Raw genomic sequence first — 9,066 nt, 5'->3', positions numbered from 1 at the left:
CAGCTCAGCACACCCCAGGGGCGAAGGTGACATGGCACTCACTACACAGCTTGGAGACTCCTAGTGATCCTCCTATTTTCAGCCTTCCCAGTGCTGGGATTACAGGCATGCGCCACCACACCTGGACTCGGTCGTTGGCTCAGCACACATGGGGGCAGATCTGGTGTGGCGTATGGGGCTGGGTATCAAACCCTGGTCCTCGTGCTTGCCAAAGTAGGTGATTAATCCCCTGAGCTATCTCATTGGCCCTTCTGTAGCTGGCTTTTGTTTTTCTTAGTTTGACTTTATTTTTTTGTTTGAGACAAGAACTCACTGTGTAGCTCAGGCTGTCTTTGAACTCACTATGTATCCTGTGCTGGCCTCCAGCTTCTGGAACTCAGCCTCCTAAGTGCTGGGATTACAGACCTGTGCATCATCACACCTGGTTCAACTTCGGCTTCTTTGATGACCTAAATATTGATGTCCCTCTGCTGGTACCACAGAAGCCATCTACACTGACAGTTCACTCCCAAGGTGATGATTTGAGAGCCTGGGCCTCTGGGAGGTATACCAGTTGGCTTTCTCATTACTGGGACAAAATACCCAGAAACCACAATTTAAAGAAGTTGAGTCGGCTCAGTTTCAGTGGGCTCCCTCGCCAAGATGGGACAACCTGGCAGGAGATGGGTGTTCACCCCACAGCAACTAGGAAATGGGTAGCCCTAGAGGTACCAGGGTTAACAGTAGCCCTTTCAGGGTCATGATTCCAGTGACCAGCCCTTTCTAAGTAAACCCTCTCTATTCAAACACATGAGACTTGTGGAGACATTTTAGATCTCAGCCATGATCTGCTGTGACTAAGTCACAAGAGTTAGTCTCACTAATGGGACTGGCAGCCTGACAAAATGGGCCGAGGACTAGGTGTGTTGGTGCACACTTGCCAACTCAGCGCTCAGGAGGCTGAGGCAGCAGGAGGCTGAGGCAGAAGAATTACCTTGAGTTTGAGACCGACCTGAACTATATTGTGAGACCTTGTCTCAGAAAAATTGTCAGTGAGGCTTAACTGTCATAATTATCTTCTGCCCCTTGGTTTATTGTATAATTGTTAGGTTTTGGGGACCGGGGAGATGGCTCAGAAGAATACCTGCTTCCCTGGCAAGCGCCAGGGGCTGAGTTCAATCCTTGGTTTCACAAAAAAAAAAAATAATAATTGTTAGGTTTTTTTTGGTGGTGTAGTAAAAAGATAGGAAAGATAAAGATAAAAGAGGCCTTTAATAACTCTAAAGACATGGAGAGAATCCAAGGGAAGATGGAGTGGGGATCCTCTGACATGAGACAAGGAAAGATTTTTTTTTTTTTTTTTTTTTTCCGGAATCAGGGATTGAACTCAGATCCTTGCGTTTGCCAGTCAAGCGCTTATCCTACTGAGCCATCTCCCCGGCCCCAGGAAAGACTTTTAAGGACTGTCGCTAGGAGTAAAGTTTGAGGGGTAGGTCTAGTGACACTTAAAGAGCTGACTGGTGTCTCTCCTGTGCATACGGGAAAGGTGAGAGAGGAAACTGTACCCAGGACTGAGTTGGGGAAGAAGGAGGAAGTGGTGATTGGGAAGACAGGCTGCTTTTTTTTTCATTTTCATTAGGGAAGGGTCTATGGGATGTCCATGGTCTCACTACTAGATTGGACTCATAGTGATCCACCTCTTTATAGCCTCCCAAGAGCTGAGATTATATGCGTGCACCACAACGCCCAGTCTCATTCACCATCTCAGCGCACCGCGGGGACTGGGCCGGCATGGCAGGGCCGGGGATTGAACCCCGGCCCCTGTGCCTGTTGGCAGGCGCTTTAATCCGCTGAGCTATTCGGCCGGCCCTCAGGCTGTTGTTTTAAGGGATTCAGCCATGTTAGATGACCAGCATAATTCAGCAATTCATACTAGGGCCAGAACTTATCAATGATATCTTTCAACTCATTTCCTATTTAGAAAAAAAGTACAGCTCAGTGGCATTGTTCATTGAATTTTCATTGATTGAGAATTACTGTATATATTTGTTTGTTTTTCTTTTTTTTACCACCACACCTGGCTTTCTCAGGCTTTTTTTTTTTTTTTTTTTTTGGTACTAGGGATTGAATGCAGGACCTCACACTTGCTGGCAGGTACTTAAGCTGCTGAGTTACCTCCCTAGCCCAAGCCTTAGGCTCTTGAGTGCTCGGACTGCAGGTCTGGACCCACCACACCTGGTTCATATCTTTCATTTTTTTTTTTTTTTCCAGGCAGTTGGATGGCAACTTTTATAGCTGAAATGGATTCGGTGGGGGACGGGTTGGGCATTTGGAATGAAGCTTATACATCATACCACCTTCTCTCCTTGCTGAGAGCTGAAAGAGTGAGACTCCCTCTGTGGGAAGCCATTAACTGGTATCCATTTTATAATAGTGTCAGCCATTTTCTTAAGTTTCTATTCCCCTGCTGAGTTAAGTTTCTGCTCCTTCCTGCCTTGCCCATTCCCCATGATATGCCCCAGGGGTGGGATCTTCCTCCATTGCCTTGATATCTGCTGACCCCAAAAGTCGAGACTTCCTCATTCCTACACTCCCTATATATACCCAAAACCTCCCCTGAATAAATGAGACTTGATCAGAATCCTGTCTTGTCTTCATTCTTTGTGTCTCCTGTCGCTTCTCACCCTCACTCCCCCTCTAGAGTCCTTGTTGACTAACCTGCAGTTCGGGACATCCCTCAAAACCTTTTACAAAGTAGTTTCCTTGAAACTTTTTCTTGGAGTGGGGAGGACTTAGGTGAGGCCAAAATAGATTTTTTTTTTTTTAAATGTAGGACTTAACATATTCTTGCTTTTTTTCCCCCATAATTTTATTGAGAAACAAATAGCAATGAGACAGTTTCAAACCAAATTGGTAGGACAGTTTTAATAATTAACACATTGCATACATTCTTCCTAGTGGTTAATTGCTGTGCAAGATGCGGACTTGATATCCTATTTACAAACACCATTAGAACAAATCCCTCTATTCATTAAGAGAATGTAACTATATATCTATCCTAACCACTTTGAATACACAGATACAAAATGGACATTCATCTGTATCCCCTTTTTTTGTTAAGTTCCATCATTTAAATATTATAGGTGTGTAAACTCAGCAAAATATTCTAAAAGAGTTCAGTAGTCCATAATAGTATTGGGTCTTCTGCTTCACTGGCTGGCAATGTCAGGAATTGTTGACCTGAGTCCCCTACAGCTCAACATAACACCATAGCTTTACTTCTTATACTTTGTTTTTATACTTTTCTGCTGGATGGTTAAGATCAAGGTAAAGCAGGAACTTTCTTTCTTTCTTTTTTTTTTTTCTTTTCTTTTTGGCTGGCTCAGCCTGTCCTGAGGATGGGGCTGGCACAGCATGTGGTGCCAGGGATTGAACCACTGTCCCCTGTGTCTGCCTAAGCTTGCCTAAGTAGACACTTTAGACCACTGAGCAATCTCACTGGCCCCTCATCTCTCTTTTTGAGGTACTGGGTATTGAATGCAGGGTCTTTGCTCTGAGCTACATTCTCAGACTTTAAAAAATGTCTTTATTTTGAGATAGGTTCTTGCTAATTCTGGGTTTGAATTTATAATCCTACCTCAGCCTTCCAGAATTCAGGGATTCCAGGTGTTTGCCACTGTGTTCTTTGTGTCATTCAAAAACATGTCACTGGATGTTAGTCTCACCCAGATAGCCCAGATGATCTCATCTTGAGATCTGTGATCTGTAAAGATCCTTCCTCAAATCAGGTTGCAGTTACAAGCCAGGCATGGTGATATATCCCTGTTGTCCCAGCATTTGGAAGATTGAGACAGGAGGTTGCCATGAGTTTGAGGCCAGCCTGGGCTACCTATTGAGCTCGAGGCCAGCCTGAACTACATAGGCTACACCCTGTCTCAAAAAAAAAAAAAAAAAAAAAAAAAAAAAGTCGCAGATACAGTCAATGCAATACAGCACCCCACTTTATTTTTATTCTATTCTATGCATTTGGCACAGGGTCTACAGGGACTACAGGGTCTCACTACGTAGATCAGACTTGTAGTGATCCTTCTGTTTTCAGCCTCCCAAGCACTGGGATTATAGGCCAGTGCCACCACTTCCAGGTTTTTTTTATTTTTAAGCCCCCTCCCCCACTTTAGAGGTCTCTGTTTACCCATTACAGGAATGAAGGAAGGTGTCAAGGTTTTGGAGTGGAATGATAAAAATAATGGGGTTCTCAGGAACCAGAGATCAGCTCTATGCGGGTTCTTGGTGGGTGGAGCCAAGTCTAGGGTCTCAGTTCCTCATGTATGAAACGGTGATAATGTTCATCTCTTAAGTATCCCTTAAAGTAGGGACAAATGGAAAGAGTCAAAAGATGTGGTATAGAAGTGCACAGTATGATTACCTTTCCTCTCCTCTCTAAATCCATCCAATAACACTGTCTCCAACCAAGCGTGGTGGTGCATGCCTGACAGGAGGATGAGGCAGGAGGATCCACGGGGTGGAGACCAGCCTGGGCTACATAGTGATACTAAGTCTCAAAAATCAACATAACCCTCCTCCAAAAAAACCCCCATAATAATCCCCCCGCCCCCCCGCCCAACACAAAAACACTGTCACTATTTGTCGACTTCCCCTTGGAGTTTGTCCTTTTCAATTGTGGGTCCTGTACAGCTCGGAGCATCCAGTAGGAGTATTTGGTTAAATGATGAGGTCTTTCGCGAGAGAAACACTGTTGTAAAGCTAGTTTTCCCCCTCGTTCTGGCACTGTTTATTCTGGGGTGAAAGGATATCTAAAAATCGTTCCCGGGTCCAATATGGCGCTGTTCTGCTCCTTGTACGGGCCTCAAAGATGGCGACCTCCACATGGGGGCAGACATATTTGGACCATGTGACCCGGTCCTAAGCCAGAGTTGGCCGGAACGTGACGCAAAGTTGAGGCGGGGCTTCGCCCCTGCCCCCTGGCGTCGAGAGTCTCGTGACAGGCACTTCCGCTCGGGGCGGCGGCGGTGGCGGAAGTGGGAGCGGGGCCGGAGTCTTGGCCATAAAGCCCGGGGCGGCGGCGACGGCGGCGGTGTTAGGGGTTAGCAGAGCGCGGCGGAGCCTATAAAAACCTGAACTTGGTCTTCCCTGCCCTTTTTCCTCCGTCGTCTCTTCGGCGGGAGCCCTTGCGACGCACACGGCCCGGAGTCCTCAGCGCGGCGGCCGCGGTAAGCAAAGGGCCCAGCTTGGACCCATCCCCCATCTGGGCCCCTCTGTCGCCGGGGCCCAGCGTCTTCCGTGCCCTCGGTTGGCGCGCGGTGCACCTCGCGCCTCGCGGGGAACCTGCGAGTGGCTCAGGCCTCTGGATCAGGCCTGACCGCACCCGTCGGGAGAGGTCAGAGGTCGCGGGGCATGACCTCCCGGGTCGCAGACCCCAGGCCGCAGATCCTAGGCGCTTTGTTTACTGGTGGCGTCGAGATCCGGGCTTGAGAGGATGTCCTGGCTTGGCCGTTCTGACCAGTTGTGTAGGCGCCGCCTCCACCGCAGCGGTATCGCCGATCATGGACGCTGGGGACAGGCGCCCAGGACTGAGCCGCCGACCCATCTGTGTCCCCTGTGATCATCAGCCTGACCTGGTTAAGGGCAGAGTGGTTCAGGCGACCCCTGAGTCCTGGCCTTGAGTCGGGTCCTGTGCGCCGGACTCTGCCCAAACACTTGTGTCTGCGAGGCGCCGCAGCCCCGAGAAACAGGGAACCTTTTAGCACCGCATGGACAGCGAATCCTGAGAGGTTTCCAAAGTTACTAGGGGAAGATGGTGGGTTGCAGAGTTCTGTTTAGAGTTTGGCCGCCTTGGGGACCACTGGGTGCTTTCAGTTCAGGCTGGGTACCCGAGGGTTCGTCGAAGTGGGAATACTTGTGAAAACACGAGTAAAGACCTGAGTATTTGTTCCCTGGGCAGTCCAGCAAGACCTTTATGCATTGTTATTAGTTCCCTGACCAACTTGGGGACCACAGTTGTGCCCACTTAGAGGTAGAGAACTTAAAACAACAGAGAGAATGAGCCTTCTGTTCAGGGCCAGGCTGCTGATCGGTAACAGTAAGAGTAGTGATTGCAAGTTCTGGGGCACTCTATCCAGCCTGTGGGTTGATCTTCCTTTAACTGCTCCTAAAGCTTTGGATTTATTTTTTATTTTTTTTGCCATCTGGTATCTGTCCATCACCCCTGCTGTCTACCAGTTTCTTAACTAGTGATGATATTTGAGAGCCTATCTGCCTTAGTTCTACTTCGAAGCCGTATTTATTTGCAGTTGGGGCTTATTGAGTCCATGACATTGTAGTGTAGTGCTAGCACATGAAAGGCTCTCAAATTCTGGCGGAGGACTTGGGATTTTGTTTTTTTGTTTTTGTTGAGACAGGGTGTCCCTAAGTAATACAGCCTGACCTTGAACTATGTAGCCCCACTCTGGCCTGAAGCAGCAATTCTCATTCCTCAGCTTCTGAGTGCTGCAGTTATTGGTGTGAGGTACTACACCTGGCAGGGTTTGAGATTTTGAAAGTTCTCACTATCTAAATTGTTTCTCAATTGAGTTAGCACTGGCAGACCTGCCCCGTGAACCTGCCATTCAGCAACAGGTGGCCTGTCGCTTGGTTCTTTCCAGTTGAATCTTTGGATTCCAAAAGAACAAGCTCTTTCTTCCTTGTGACTTAACAGCTGATTAGCCACATGACTTCTCATCCTTGATTAGTAAGCCTCCTGTTGGAGTGTTCCTCTCTTCAAACTTGGATCTGTTCAGACTTGAATCTATGACTGGAAAATGAGTTACGAGTATTGTGAAGGTAGTGCTTCCAAGCCCCTTGTGTTCAAGCTCATCTGTGTTTGTTGTGTTTACTTTGCTCCCTGGCCTGGTACATGCAGTGAGTAAGGAGCGCTGAAAGCCTCACTGGTTTGCATTGGGAAGAGTGTAATGATGAGCATCTTTGTATTCATTCATGAAATGTTTTGGAGTCTCCAACATGCATGTGTCAAGCATTGCTGGGTGTTGACTCAGAGCTCAAGCATGGTTCCTGTCCTCAAGGAATTATAGAGTGGCCAGGCATGCTGTTGTGGAGTAACTTGGCAATAGAACTTTAGGCGTTTGGAAAGAGGAGTTATTCCTCCTGTCTACAGGTAAATCCATAAAATAGTCTAAATGGAAACTTTTGTTCATGTTAACCGTATTTATTTGTATGGTCTGCTCTTGAAAGGCAGCAGAAGATAATTTACTGTCTCTAATTTTTTTTTTTTTTAAACCTTTTGAGACAGTAACTATGTAGGTTTTTTTTTTTTTTGAGGTTGGGAGTTGGAGGCTAGGGGGATGAACTCACTATGTACCCTAGGCTGGCCTTGAACTTGCAGTGATCCCAAGTGCTGTGATTACAGTTGTTTGCCACCGCAGCAGTCTGATTTTGTGTTTTGTTTGGTATCGGGAGTTGAACTCAGCACCTTGTGCTTGCCAGGCAGGTGCTGTGCCACTGAGCTTGAGCTATATCCCCTGCTTCTGTTTTTGTTTTTTTGTTTTTTGAGACAGGGTTTTATCATGTAGTAGAGGCTGGCCTTGAACTTCTGCCTCCCAAGTGCTAGGATTACAGGTGTGGGTGGCTGGCTGAAGTTTTTCTTTTAAAGAGTAACCTTCAACAAACTTCTTTTTTTGCTCTAGTGACATTTTTGTTCACAAAAGAGGAAATGGGTGTCACTATCATTACACTGTACTGCAATGTCTTGGAGCAGAGACACATTTGGCATACTGTTTTTCCTTCAGCTGACAAGAATTACTGTGGCACCTGCCAGTCATGATATCAGTACCATCTTAAGAAAACCCAGTGCCACCTTGTCTCCAAGTTCTTTGGGTCCCTGTCTTCAAAAGGGGATTTAGGTTTTACATTTGTGTTAGAGCTGCACAGGGTAAGAAACAGATAGTGCAGTGTAAGAGAAGGCACTCTAAAAATAATTAGTATCACCCTCAGGTGATGGCTAGCAGCCACTTGGGCTGATTTCTTTCCCTTTCTTCCCTTTTGTGCCAAATGTAACTCATAATTAGACCCCCTAAACCCTGTAATCAAAGAGCAGGGCATTCAAGTGCTTTGACTTTATTTATTTATTTTTATTTTTTATTTTTGGCGGAACCAGGGATTGAACTCAGGCCCTTGCACTTGCCAGGGAATCGCTTATTCCACTGAACCATCTCCTGCGCCCCCCTTCAAGTGCTTTGCATTAGCCTTGAGTCTGACTTTATCAAGTAAAATACAGTTTTACTTACTTGATTAGCTTTCTAATCAGTCTTCAAAGAGTTTTTTTTTTTTGTCTTTGAGACAGGGTCTCACTGTGCAGTTCAGGCTGGCCTTGAGCTAACTTTGTAGCCCAGGCTGGTCTTGAACTTGCAGTGATGCTCCTGCCTCAGCCTCCTGATTGCTGGGATTACAGATGTGTGCACCACCACACCTGACCAATCTTCAAAGAGATCAGCACTGCTAACATTTCATTTTATTTATTATTTTTTAATGTATTTGGTATAGGGTCTCAATACACAGCTCGAACTTGTAATCCTGTTTTCAGCCTCTCCAGTGCTGGGATTGATTAGAGGCATGTGCCATCAGGTCTAGTCTTGGTGGCCAGCTCAGCACACCCTGGGGTGGGGCTGGCACAGCATGTGGTGCTGGAGATCAAACTCAGGTTGGTTGCCGAGTTTGCCTAAGAAGGCGCTTAGTCTGCTGAGCTATCTTGCTGGATTTTTTTTGTTTTTTGAGATAGGGTCTCTGCAGCCCAGGCTGGCCTTGAACTCATGCTGTGCACTTAAATATTTTAGCCTGTAACATTAGGTGGTGTTTTTTTTTTTTTTGTATTGAGGGTTGAACGAGTGTCTTCTAAATGCAGAACAAGTTTTTTACCACTGACTTTTTTTTTTTCCTGGTCTTTTTGGAACAGGGTTTTACTGTTCGGGCTGGCCTTTGACTTCAGCCTCCTGAGTGCTGGGATTACAAGGGTGCTTTGCTACACTCAGCTAAAATTATTTTGAGGCAGGGTTTTACTTTTTTTTTTTTTTTTTT

The 9,066-nt window shown here is 46.4% G+C and overlaps 1 protein-coding gene across 1 annotated transcript in view; it reads left to right on the top strand.

Annotated features, from left to right (window-relative positions):
- Positions 1 to 4,993: 4,993 nt before the first annotated feature.
- Positions 4,994 to 9,066, top strand: part of Rab7a (RAB7A, member RAS oncogene family) — a 92,246-nt gene continuing 88,173 nt past the window's right edge. Inside the window, exon 1 of the mRNA XM_012512654.2 lies at positions 4,994 to 5,210. The gene's annotated coding sequence lies outside the window, so the exon portion shown is untranslated. The remainder of the gene's footprint in view (positions 5,211 to 9,066) is intronic.

This window comes from Octodon degus, unplaced genomic scaffold (genome assembly GCF_000260255.1).
Source record: "Octodon degus isolate 3935 unplaced genomic scaffold, OctDeg1.0 scaffold00254, whole genome shotgun sequence".
Lineage (NCBI taxonomy): Eukaryota > Metazoa > Chordata > Mammalia > Rodentia > Octodontidae > Octodon > Octodon degus.
The sequence above is the reverse complement of the archived record's forward strand: the minus strand, read 5'-3'. Positions and strand labels throughout refer to the sequence as shown.